Raw genomic sequence first — 12,985 nt, 5'->3', positions numbered from 1 at the left:
GACAATTATAGTGAATCGAAATTGGGCGCCTTGGCGGTGTGTAAGAGCGGATTTTGCCCAGACCCCGACGCGGCGGGCCGACCGACCGACCGCTGGACTGACTGACTGACTGATTGTTGGGAGGGATGGGAATGGGCAATTTTATGGCTGTTTTGTAGCTGTTTTACTTTACATTGGTACTCCGTTTGCCCCCGGTTACAAGTGCTCGTTGTGTATCGTTAACAACAGATTTGAATTTCAGCCATCTCACAGGCACAGCACAGCCACTTGCTTGATGATCAGTGCGCCGCGGCCGTGTGATGAGAGAGTTGTGGAAAATGTGGAACATCTGCTCGAATTGTTCCCGACTTGCGGGTGTGGTGTGGGGAGGTCGGGGTTGGAATCGGTGTGGCATTTCAGATGGATGGTGGCGACCTGGCTCTCCGCTGGGGGAGGCTGCACACAAAGCACACTAACCGATTTATGTACAATTCTGCCAGATGAGTCGTTCTATCTTTCGATGTGTAGTATTCCTCACTTGATATTGGCGTTTTTATAAAATAAGAGATTGTCTTAGTTTTAGCTTATTTATTATATTCATAAAAAATAATGGTTCTCAATAACAATTTCATTCACAACAATAACCCTATGGCGTCAAGAATACAACAATTGTCGTCCCGAGCATACCGTTTAGGGACAAACATGTATGCCGTATCATTTATTAGCTTTTTTCACGATAACTCTGCCTATGATTTGCTATCAATGAATGCACAAACTTCTATCAAATCATAATTTCAATCTAAGATTGACGCATTACCAGAACGTACGTGGTTTTCGGAACAAAATAGCTGTTTTTGGGATACGACTGATATACCGCTGTTTTTGATAGTTAGTAGCTGTTATTGAAGAGTTTTGTAATGTGTGAAGAAAAATTGGAGAATGTTCGTTCAATTTTCTACCCTTCTTAAAATTTAATGCACAGCAAGCCTTTTCAGGTGCTTCAGAAAAAAACCCGTTTGAAAAAACCTTGAAGGTTTTGAAGTGAAGCTTGTTTATTGGCGTACATTTTAGAATTCCAAACTTGACCTCCTGTTTTTTATTCTCACCTCACCGGGTCTAAGCATTTTTCTCACTGTCTTTTCTATCGTATTAGAAGCAAACACTATTAGAAGCACACTATACGGCAGTTGTCCGGCATTCTTGCAGCATGCCCTGCCTACAGTTTTTCCATGGGGTTTCTGTCAAATTTCCGCAACGTAGTAAAATCCGTATGCATTGTGTCTGGGCCTAAAAGGCGTCTTGCGGAGAGTGTTTCCAAGCCAACCAGCAAACAGAGTGAGGTATATGGAGGCAACTCTGTAGGGTCGGTTAGTCCAGGGGAGTTGACGAAGGGCAAACCGTATAAAATGTTTTTTGAACTCGTTCAAATTATTGGGCGTGCGACACGTGATAAGGTTCCCATGCTGGTGCTGCATACTCAAGTATACTCCGTACCAATGAGCAATACAGTGACTTAAGAGCATAAATGTCTGTAATAAAAGCTGTATGGAGGCTAACGGCACCCAGAACAGAAAAAGCTTTGGCAGCAGTTAATGCTACATGCTCATTGAATCGCAGTTAGTTATCTAATATCACAACTAACAAGGAAACGTCACTATCGATCACAGGCTTAGAGCTTAACCATATACACCATAGTGTAGTCCTGTCGATCTAGAACTTCACTGCACTGCTCGTATAGGTGTAGCCTTTGGAACTTTTTTGAGAAAACTTAACTTGAAATTTGTATGGGCATTTGACTTAATGGAGGCGCATGGTACACTGTGAATATCCTAAACGTTTGTAACAGATCAAAAAGAAAATGATATTGTTTGAAAAAGGATAATTAGATTATGCTACAAGCCTTTCTAAAATCCCTTTTTCGTTCACCTGAAAGTGTTATTAAACTTTTCTCTTCGTTAATTCCGGTACGCATGTTTGGTGTTCTGAACTGAAACTACAAATGTAATTGAAAAAACAAAAATTCATGCAAGATTGTCTTTTGCATGTTGCGTATCTTGAACAAGAAAAACAAAAATTGCACTGGTGTATTAAATTCATATGGGTGTTCATCAATGAAGTCGGTCCGATACCATGAATACCATGATACCATAAAAACTTTCAAGCCTTGGTACCAAAGCATGTCTAGAATTGCCCCTTAAATGGTCGATTAATGTATATATCTGCCGTTTACACAACCGAGGTTGAGTCAGGCGGAAGTAAAATGATTTTCAATTTTTTCTGAGCGATTTGCGGCTACTCCATCATTTGCTTATAACCGGACCACGAATTAATTTTTAAAACTCTTCAACTATGTCCAATAACACCTCCTTCATCCTTTACTTATTTGACTTTTATGGCGACAATCTACTTATCGAATCCATGCCGGTTTCAGGAGCCGTCTCCATATTTCTCGGCCTTGAGCCGCTGCTCTCCAGTAGCCCCTAACACCCGCTGCTCTAGCAGCTATGTCAACAGCGCTCATCCAACGGGTACGCGCTCTGCTTTCGCTGGTCTCTCATCCAACATCCTTGCTACGTGACCAGCTCATTTTAGTCTGCCGTGGTTTAGTCGCTTTACAATATCCGCATCTTGGTTTCATGCACCATCAGAGAATGTGGCGCCTCTTTTGTCTGATATGCCGCCAAGAAATAATCGCGAAAATGATCAAAAACGACAAGAGCTCATCGGCCGCTTTCTTTCAATTTCCACGGTTTGTGGCCGTAGAGTGCCACCGGGAGAATTAGCGTCTTATAGGGCGCGAGTTTTGTACGGAGTTGCAGGCTACGGGACTTCAGCTGGCTAGGTAATCCGTTAAAGGCCCGGTTGCCATTAACGTACCAAGGTAAACAAATTCGTCGACCACTTCAAAAGTATCTCCTACTATCACCACCGCAGTTCCAACACCCACGGGCCAACATATACTTTGTTTTGAAAGATTTAATGAAAAGCCTCATTCGCACAGCTTCCACTTCAAGACGCGTATTCGCTGTTTCCATAGCTCTACGGTTAACACCGATGATATTGATGTCGTCCGCGAACCCTAGGATCGCATATGAGATTTTGTGATGATGGTACCGCTTCTCTGCACGCCGGCCCTTCGAATAGCACCTTCCAATGCAATGTTGAACAGCAAATTTGATAGTCCGTCACCTTGCTTCAAACCATCTAACGTCACAAACGAGTCTGAAGTCTCACCCGGTATCCTGACGCTTGATTTTGAACCATCAAGGGTAGCACGTATCAGCCTAATCAGTTTTGTTGGAAAACCATGTTCAAGCATAATCTGCCGTTTCGTTTAACTGAATCGTACGCCGCCTTGAAGTCTATAAATGGTGAGACTTCTGGCTCGATTCTTCTCATCAGTCACTCGCTGGCACTCTGCGTCAAACCACTCACTGGAAGTGGCTGCAGCAGTAGTACACAACCCTTGCCGCGCTGTAGTACTGTTCGCGTCGTGGATGTGTCTCCACTGTTCGTTCAGGTTCTCTCCGAGATTTTCACCGATCCGTTCACCAGTTTTCCGAGAGTACTCTGCAGCAACTCCCTCCGCTGATAACCACCGAATGTTCAGTCGCATCTTCCTCGTTGGCTTCGATTTGAATACGTTGGACAACCGGGTGCGGAACATGCTTACTACGAGATAGTGGTCCGAGGCAACGTTTGGTCCCCGAAAGGATCGCACGTCTGCGACATCAGAAAAGTGCCGGCCATCTACCAGAACGTGGTCGATCTGAGAGCAAGCCTCTCCATTAGGGTGTTTCCATGTGTGCTTCCGAATGTTCCATCGTGCAAAATGGGTACTACAGATAAACATTCCTCTGGCTGCAGCGAAGTTGATTAGCCTCAGACCATTGTCGTTTGTGGGATGTAGGATTGTAGGTAGGATGGAGGCTGTTATGTCTTGGGCACTCTCCATGTGTCCTGTAGAGAAGATCATAGAACGCCTCTATTACGTCATCGGGCTAGTCGTTCGTCGGTGCGTACACATTTATCAGACTGTAGTTAAAGAATCTGCCCTTAATTTTCAACACGCATAGTCGGTCATTGATGGGCCTCCACCTAATGACACGCTTCATTTGTTGTCCATGTAATACGAATCCGACTCCATGCTCTGTTTTATCGCCGCCACTGCAGTAGATGTGACACTTGAATGTCGTGCCCGCAATAGGATTTACTGCGCGGAGTTCACGTTCTCCGGTCTTCGGCCCTCCGAATCAGGATATCAGCTACAAGGATTGCTCTGCACCAATTTCTCTTAGGCTGTGAACCATTTCGCGAAATTTTTAACTTTTTGGTTAAAATTTTACAGTTCGGTGGTTATTTCTCCTTGAGTGGTTAAAATCAGTTCAGAATGTGAACCATTTCATATTTGACAGATTGATAGTTTTTTTTGCTCAATGAGAGCATATAAGGTGAGGATGAAAATATTGTTTATTCTGTCCGAGTTAAAATCGGCTGAATTTTTGATGTTCATTTGCTTTTATTTTATAGATAAAATGCATCTCATTTCAACCCGGGTTGTTTGGACAAATTTATTATGCGATAAGCATCCATACCAATGTAAAAAAAATCCAACAAAAAATCAGTGAAGGGTTATTTTCGAAAAACCATCGTACTGTCAAATTTTAACCAAAAAGTTAAAAATTTCGCGAAATGGTTCACAACCTTAGTTGCTACGGTATCCAGTCCAGTTCGCATCAGTCGCACTTCGTATCCTGGCAGCTGGAGCGGGGGCGAATCGAATGAATTCTCGGGTACTTTTTCATTTCAACGTACCTGCAAATGAGAGATATCGATATCGCAAATGAGTATCGCCGTAAAAAGCGGAAGAGAGGAGACACGAAGATAATCTCTCATTTGCAGATACGTCGAAATGAAAAAGTACCCGAGAATTGTTGTATTTTCTCTAAACCAGTGATGGCCACGGTATAAGCATAAGGCGCCTATAGTTCCCGTCCACCATCCATCCAACCAATCCGCGGGTCGCAAGGACCATATTTAAAAGCCGCATGCGGCTGGCGGGTCACAGTTTGACCATCACTGTCCTAAACGCCGTTGAAATAATAGTGCTTACCGAAACGTGGCTTGACGACCGCATTTTCTCGACGCAACTATTTGGAAATCAGTATACCGTGTTCCGGATAGTCGCAAGGTGCGCGGTGGAGGTGTACTGATAGCTGTTTCCAATAATTTTAATTGCCGCATCGATCCAGCCCCTATCTATGACACTCTCGAACAGTTGTGGGTGATTATAGAAACGTCGTGTGCTATTGTCAGTGTGGGTGTCATATATTTGCCCCCTGACTCTCAGCTTATTAAACAGCATATTGATTCAATCGGTTCTGTGTTGTCTCGTGTGGATCCACGCACATTAGTGTTACTGTTCGGCGACTACAACCAATCTGGTTTGAACTGGGTAATTTCAGATGATGGTTTACCCGTAGTGGATACGATGCGCTCACAAATGCCTGTCAGCTGCTGTTCCTTGTTAGACGGTTTTAACCTGCATGGGTTGACCCAAATCAATAGCATATTGAATCTGGACGAGCGCATGCTGGATCTCATTCTTGCGAACAATTTAGCTGTGCCCAACTGTGCCGTATCTGTTTCGCATGAACCGCTGATATACTTGGAAGCTATTCATCCTGCTATAGCTGTGTCGTTAAATCTACCAGTGCTGTACGACCAGCCGTCTCAAAATCTAAGATTGAATTTTCGTCGGGCTGACTATCTAGCACTCAGCGCTGCGTTTTCTGATGTTGATTGGAATACATTTCTCGAAGCCTCGCCCAGTATTGACGATGCCGTATGCCATTTCAGCAGTATTATTGAAGCCGTCATCAATCGGGTAGTTCCTGTTCGTGCACCGCCACGGAAGCCAGCGTGGTCGTATGCACGCCTACGCAAGTTTAAGCGCTTGCGTTCCGCCGCACTACGGAAGTACTGTTGCCATCGCTCTCCGTACTACAAAACTCTGTTTAATATTGCAAGCCACCAATACCGTAGCTACAATCGTTATTTGTACAACCGATATGTGAAGCGCATCCAAGATAATCTTCGTATGCAATCGAAACAATTTTGGTCATTTGTGAACACAAAGCACAAGGAATATGGATTTCCGTCGTCCATGTTTTCAGGGAATTGCGTCGCCAACAGTGAACGTGAGAAGTGCGACCTTTTCGCCGAACATTTCAAATTAACATTCAACTACTCCATCGCTTCTCGCGCCCAAATTGAGGAAGCCAGCAACGTAGCACCACGTGACGCTTTCCCATTCGAGCTGCCCCATATTAATACTGACGTTATTGCTGGATTGGATAACCTGAAGACCTCGTATGCAGTTGGACCGGATGGCATCCCTTCTGCTGTATTGAAACGATGCGGTTCTGCACTTAGTTCTCCTATCGCCAAGCTTTTGAGTATGTCGATAGAGCAACGCAAATTCCCTGACCGATGGAAATTTTCTTATCTTTTTTCAATATATAAAAAAGGCGATAAACGCGACATAACTAATTATCGCGGGATCACGTCCTTGTGCGCTTGCTCAAAACTTTTCGAGATAATTGTTAATGACGCTTTGTTTGCTTGCTGTAAATTCTACATTGATGCTGAGCAGCATGGATTTTTTCCAAAAAGATCAGTAACCACAAATTTGATGCAGTTTGTTTCCTGCTGTATCCAAAGCTTGGACTCTAGCCTGCAAACCGATGCTATCTATCTAGACCTGAAAGCTGCTTTCTACCGTGCAGATCGCGGAATAGGGCTAGAGAAAATGGAGTGTCAAAGTAGGATCTACTGTTTCCAACTGCTTCTCCAATCGATCTGGAGTTCCACAAGGCAGCAACCTGGACCCGCCTCTTTTCTCGATTTTCATAAACGATGTCGCGCTTTGGCTTCCGCAGGACTGTCGGTTGTTTTATGCTGACGATACAAAAATCTTTAGGGTCATCACGTGCCAAAGCGACTGCGTGGAACTACAGGAATACCTGAATTCTTTTGTGAGTTGGTGTGCAACAAACTGTCTAACATTAAGTATAGACAAGTGCAACATAATTTCGTTTCACCGAAAGCGTGCGCCAAGCGAACATAACTACACTATTTCGGGCCACTGCCTCCTTCGTGTGCAATGTCTCAAAGACCTGGGAGTGCTGCTAGACAACGAGCTAACATTCAGGAACCACTATGAAAGTATCATCTCAAGAGCTAACCGCCAGCTAGGATTTATTTTCAAAATTACCGATGAGTTTCGTGATCCTCTCTGCCTTAAATCGCGCCTCTTGTGAGATCGATCCTAGAAACTAATTCTGTTGTTTGGTGCCCATTTCACGCCAACTGGTGCAACAGAATAGAAACGGTGCAGAAGAAACTTATCCGCTACGCGCTTCGCCATTTGCCTTGGAGTGACCCGCTGAACCTGCCATCATACGAAGATCGCTGCCGACTTCTTGGTATTCAGCCTTTGGAGTTGAGACGACGAATTGCCCAAGCTGTCTTCGCTGCGAAGCTTCTATCCAACCATTGAAGTTGAACATATATGCTCCTGTTAGGTAGTTACGATAAGGCTGCTGGGAAGGACGGTATCCCGGCTGAACTTCTAAAAGCAGGGAGCGAGCGGCTGTACGAAGCAATCCACCGGATCATTATCAGGATCTGGGAGGAAGAACAAATGCCGGAGGAATGATGTAAGCCGCGAAGTGAAACGACGAGTTGCAGCCAGCTGAAGTCCCGTAGTTTGCAAATTCGCACAAAATTGGCGCTCTACAGAAGACTAATCCTCCCGGTGGCCCTTTCCGGACGCGAATCAGGGACGCTAAAGGAACCTGGCGAGTGCTTGGGGTTTTTTAGCGTAAAATTCTGCGATGGCAAAATGGAAAATGGAGTGTGGCGTAGACGCATGAATCACGAGCTGTACCAAGTATACAAATTTGCTGATATAGTGAAGGTATAGTGCAATGTGGCAGGCTGCGGTGGGCTGGACACGTGGCCGGAATGCCCGACGAAAGAATAGCCAAAACTATTTTCAGCAGAGAACCAGGCCCCGCAGACCCCGTGGATGTGTGCTGTTGAAGACGATGCACGTTCAGCTGGTGTTCGTGGGGATTGGAGAACGGCAGCCCAGGACCGACGGTGCAGGAGGACCATAATTCGTTCGGCGCAGGATCGGTAACGGACCGTTGCCACTAAAGTAAGGGTAACGTTATATTCTGGCCTGATTTAGTTAGCTGTCACTACTGAAAAGCGGTGCTAGAGTGGTATGCAGCTACAGAGGTCGATTTGATGCCGAAAGAGATGAACCCTGCAAATTGTCCGGAGCTTCGATCTGAAAAATTTTGGGCAATTGTCAAACAAAGATTTCGGTGAAGCGGGGAGACCGTCAACAGTGCTAAAGAAAAGCGTTAGAAGTGGAAGAGACATGCTGATTCAGTTGCATCTTCAACTGTGCAGGCTATGATGAGTTCTATAAAGTAAAAGTTCAAGATTTTATCAGAACCAGAGAAATGCAATGATGTAGCACTGTGAAACATAAGGCTGAATAAAAATACTGTAATCCAGTCATTTATGGGTTGTTCTGCGACAATTCAGCCTTGAGTTATAGATTGTTCTATGCGTCCAAATTTACTTTTAGCCAGGTTTTATATCATTTAGGAAGGGGGCACTTACGAATGCGTATTTTAACCATTCTTTTAATCGAAACACTTTCTAGGGATGAAACAAAGGTCTGATTTTAAGCTGGCTTCGAGATACGACGTTCAAAAACGAAATGTAGCAATGTAGCAGATTGGAGGAGAAATGGATTTCCATTCCAGAGTTATCAAATGCATACAATATCCTACCATTTCGTGAGTGAGATGTCAGCCCCAAAGCACATTTTCTTCAAGATAGGTACAGTACACTCAGAGCTGGGTATAGAAAGTCCAACGGAGCGAATTTATCCTACAAACCTCTGACGTTCTGATAGTACATCGGAAGTATGCGAACGGATACTCCTGCGGTATACTTCCCTGATGTTGCAATCTAACGTCACCACTCCAACGTACAGAACTGGGACGAACGATAAACACTAGCTTTGGTGGCTCGACTATGGAAAAACAGCTGAAACCGAGAGCTTTCGGACGAGCGCTAAGAATAGAAGGATGTCATCGCAGAAACTATCGCTACGCACAGAGAGAACTTCACGAAACCTGAGAGAGCAAGTTAAATAACCCTTATCGCCACCAGGATCGTGTCCAGGAACTGCAGCTACAATACTAACTATGTAGGACGCAGGGATGGAAGATTCTGGTTGAGGAAATGCACAAAATAGGTTTGCCTTTTCTTATTACTTAAGCATTTATAGATTTTCGTAAGAATAACTATTGCCTACCAAGAACCCAAGTTATTGCCTTGCGGAACAATATAGACTACTATATGTGAAGCAAAGGCCAAGGAAAACATTTAAATAATCGATACTTTTAGTTGTAAATCTATTGAACGATGAAATCCGTACCCAAAGTATCAAATAAACTGTTTTAAGGAACAGTACCTCACAAGGTTGTGATGACAATAATAAGATTGATACAAGTTAAATTTCAATTGTCACCGTTCTCCTGAAATGTTCAGCAGCAGCAAAAGTTCAACAACTTCTCCGCTTCTAACACAATAAGCGTTAGCAATAAGCTTTCGAGTCTGTTTTTTCCCAATCGCCGCACTTTTATCGGATCTGATCGCATTCCAGAAGACAACCGAACAACGGCGTTCTTTGCCCTGTTCCTGCTTCGCTGCCGCTTCCGCTCCCCTCGTTCCAGTGGGCACAGCGAACTCTCTGTGTGCAGTTGTTCCTCCCTGTGCCCCGATGGATTGCTTACACGGTTGGGGGAGGCATGCAGTTAGTCGAACTCACAGGTGGCGGCGACGACGACGACGGACTTCAAGTCAAAAGCGGTTGGCGCGAAAGGTGAACTTTGAGGAACAAGAAAAACACCAGAAAATGATGAAATATCGGAGAATCGCTTTTTCACGCTTATTTAGTATGAGCGGGTAAAATTAAAGCCGCGCACTATTCGGTGGCTTTGTGGAATTGTCGGCGTGCAACTGACCGTGGGTTTGTTCATGGTTTCGGATGAATGGGCTAATGATGGCGACGATTTGATCGAGCCTGCCTGGCTCTGCCTTGCTTGCAGCGATGGCGGGCACAATGTAACCCCATCTATCTATAACGAGCCAACCAACCAGCCAGCCAGCGGAAGAAATCCGATGTGAATCGCGGTCGAATGCTGCTGCCGCCGTTGCCTCTGCTGTCTCTCTCTCTCCACGTTCATGTTGAAACCTTTCGTCCGGTTGTTTCTCACTCGTGTAAAGCTACAAATCAAATTGTAAATGGGCAGAATACTTTGGTACTAATCAAATTGAAAAGTATTAATTAATTGCAGTATCGCGATCGATTCGAACCTTGCATTAGAGGAGGAAATTGCGAGTACATTCAATAAGTTAATTTTAGTTTTATCTTGGATTTTTAGTTTCCAATTAATCAAATCTCTAACAAGTGAGATTTGTATGTTAACAAATTCAACATTCAAGTCTACCAACTACTAGAACTGGAAAAGGTCAATAAAAACATGACTGCTTATAATTACCGACCAATTACAATAGAAACGGAATCAATTAAGGAAGTAAACTATTACATGAATACTAATGTAACAATTAGCTATTACCCGACAATCGGCTCTCCGGTTGACCGTATTGACCGAGCTTCAAGTAATCTAATAAAAACTTGTTTTCAAGGAAAGCTGAGCAAGCCTCCTCCTGCTCTTTTCCACCCCCTCAAGAGGCCCACTCAGGCAGGCACCACAACACGGACGGTAACTCTGTCTGGCAAGCTCACACTTGACCTAGCTCGGCTTCCAGTCGCCTCCATCAGTCCAGTCCAGCAGGCAGCAGTCAGCACACGACTTCGGGGCAGGCAGATTGGATGACTGACGAACCTCCCGCTCCGACCCGGGGCTCTTCCGCCGACCTTTCCGACCGGCCACCCACACTTTTGTGAAGAACCCTCCTCCGGCACACGAAAGCGCACAATAATACCCCGTCCGAAGAAACAAATAATATTCCCCAATAACACCTGGCATCCCTTATTCGATACACATCGCCTCGGCGGAGAGAAAAGACACCGAGAAATGAAGGCAAAACGAAAGGTATAATATATATAAAAAATGCCACAACTACCTCTGCTGCTGCTGTTGCCGCTGCCGCCGCAACCGAGCCTCTTCCCGTGTGCACCGTACCGTCTCCTCTAAAAACAGCGAATACTGTGCTTCCTTCCTACTCCGATCCGATCCGACCGACCGACCGACCGATGCTGCCTATTGATGACAGTCAGCCGCCTTGGTTTGGTTGGCTGTGGGCTTCTATCGGTTCGGTTCCCTTTTAGCTGTTTCTACCGCTGCTGCTGCTGCTATTATTCCGCCGACCGACAATGATGATGGTTAGCTTCGCTGGTATAGGTATAATAAGGCACACTGCTCTTGTAATGATGAGAACTGCACATCGATGTGTTCGTGTGCGACACTTCAACCTTTTTTTTTTCTTCTCTACTGCTTCACCACAGGGAAAATTTTGAGGCACTTCTCGGTTTTTCAAACGCAAATTTTTCACCCGAAAGCATGCACAATACGCAACACTACTTATGAACGAACGATTATCGCACCTGAAAAAGCACTTCTAGCGACACATGCGAATCAATTCGCGACTTTTGTTCGCAGCCATTCGGAAAAGCTGGTACTCGAACTCGATTCACGCACTCTCTTTTCACGCAGCAAAAAAATCCGCTTGTTCGCGACTTTGATGATGGCCAGGGAATGTGTGCAAGCGAGCGAAGATGATTCGAACGAGCAGTCTATCGTGCCCAGTCTTGCGTGTGTAGATGGGTCGTAGAGGGTTGGGTTGGGTTGGGTTGGTGCGACGGTGACGGGACTCGCGGGACGATGGCACAAAGTGTTGCCATCCCGATGCGGAACCGGGCGAAAAGTACCACCTTGACAGGTAAATTTCGCCGCGTTGCTCGCATTGCGCGGGCGTGTGACCGTGCCTGAAGCTGCGCCACATATGCGACCGCGCTGCGGTTTTTGAAAAGCGTGCAATCGTTTTCAGCAAAAATTTAGGTTTTTGGCAAGCCCGGCAAGGGTTTCGAGGTTTGATTTCTTTAAATTGTACAGGTTCCAATCTTTTCTTGTTCGACATTTAATTATTTTATTGCAAAATGCGCCAGTCGTCAACCAATGAGAAAACATGAAACCCGAATAAAAATGCACACTATAAAAAAACATTACAATCAGACTCAGCATTTCAACATTTTCAAAAATTCAGTTAAGTTCAGAGCAATTTGTTCGAGATATTATTGTACACTGCTATGCGTGCTCGGTCGGACATTGCCGCATTGTACTGGTTATATGTTATGTTATAGTTTAGTTCACGAACAATCAAGGAAGTTTGATCCGTGTCCGCCGGTCCTGCAGAACAGAGGAATGAAATCAGAGAGCTCCACTGCCGACGATGGACATTCCGTGGCCTTCACCTGTCGCTAGATCACGTTCTCAGGTCTACAGCCCGGATATCGTTGGCTGAATTGTGTCGGTATGAGCCTCTGAGGTTGCGTCTTCTATACACACTTAACAAAAAGCACCGAAGTCAGTAAAATTTTACCGAAATCTAAACAGCTGAACGTTCGGTAAAAAATTCGATAGTGCCAATCGACGTTTACAGATCATTAGTAATGTTTGGTGCAATAAAAAAATTTACCGAACGTTCAGCTGTTTAGATCTCGGTAAATTTTACCGAATCGTTTAAGTGTGTAGGTTGTGCGGATCTCGTTCGCTGCTTTCCTCAAGCCTCCTCAAGGTGTATATCCGATCCACTTTCGCCTATCGTTCTCGAATTTCTGTTGCCCTCGGTATAGTTGATAACCTGCCCACCAAGCACGAATCATATATCG

General features: G+C 44.8%; 1 protein-coding gene across 1 annotated transcript in view; it reads right to left on the bottom strand.

Moving 5' to 3' along the window:
- Nucleotides 1–11,795, bottom strand: part of LOC128733826 (protein gurken-like) — a 34,547-nt gene extending 22,752 nt beyond the window's left edge. Inside the window, exon 1 of the mRNA XM_053827646.1 lies at nucleotides 11,221–11,795. The gene's annotated coding sequence lies outside the window, so the exon portion shown is untranslated. The remainder of the gene's footprint in view (nucleotides 1–11,220) is intronic.
- Nucleotides 11,796–12,985: the final 1,190 nt, after the last annotated feature.

This window comes from Sabethes cyaneus, chromosome 1 (assembly GCF_943734655.1).
Source record: "Sabethes cyaneus chromosome 1, idSabCyanKW18_F2, whole genome shotgun sequence".
Classification (NCBI taxonomy): Eukaryota; Metazoa; Arthropoda; class Insecta; order Diptera; family Culicidae; genus Sabethes; species Sabethes cyaneus.
This window is presented reverse-complemented; position numbering and strand designations above follow the sequence as displayed.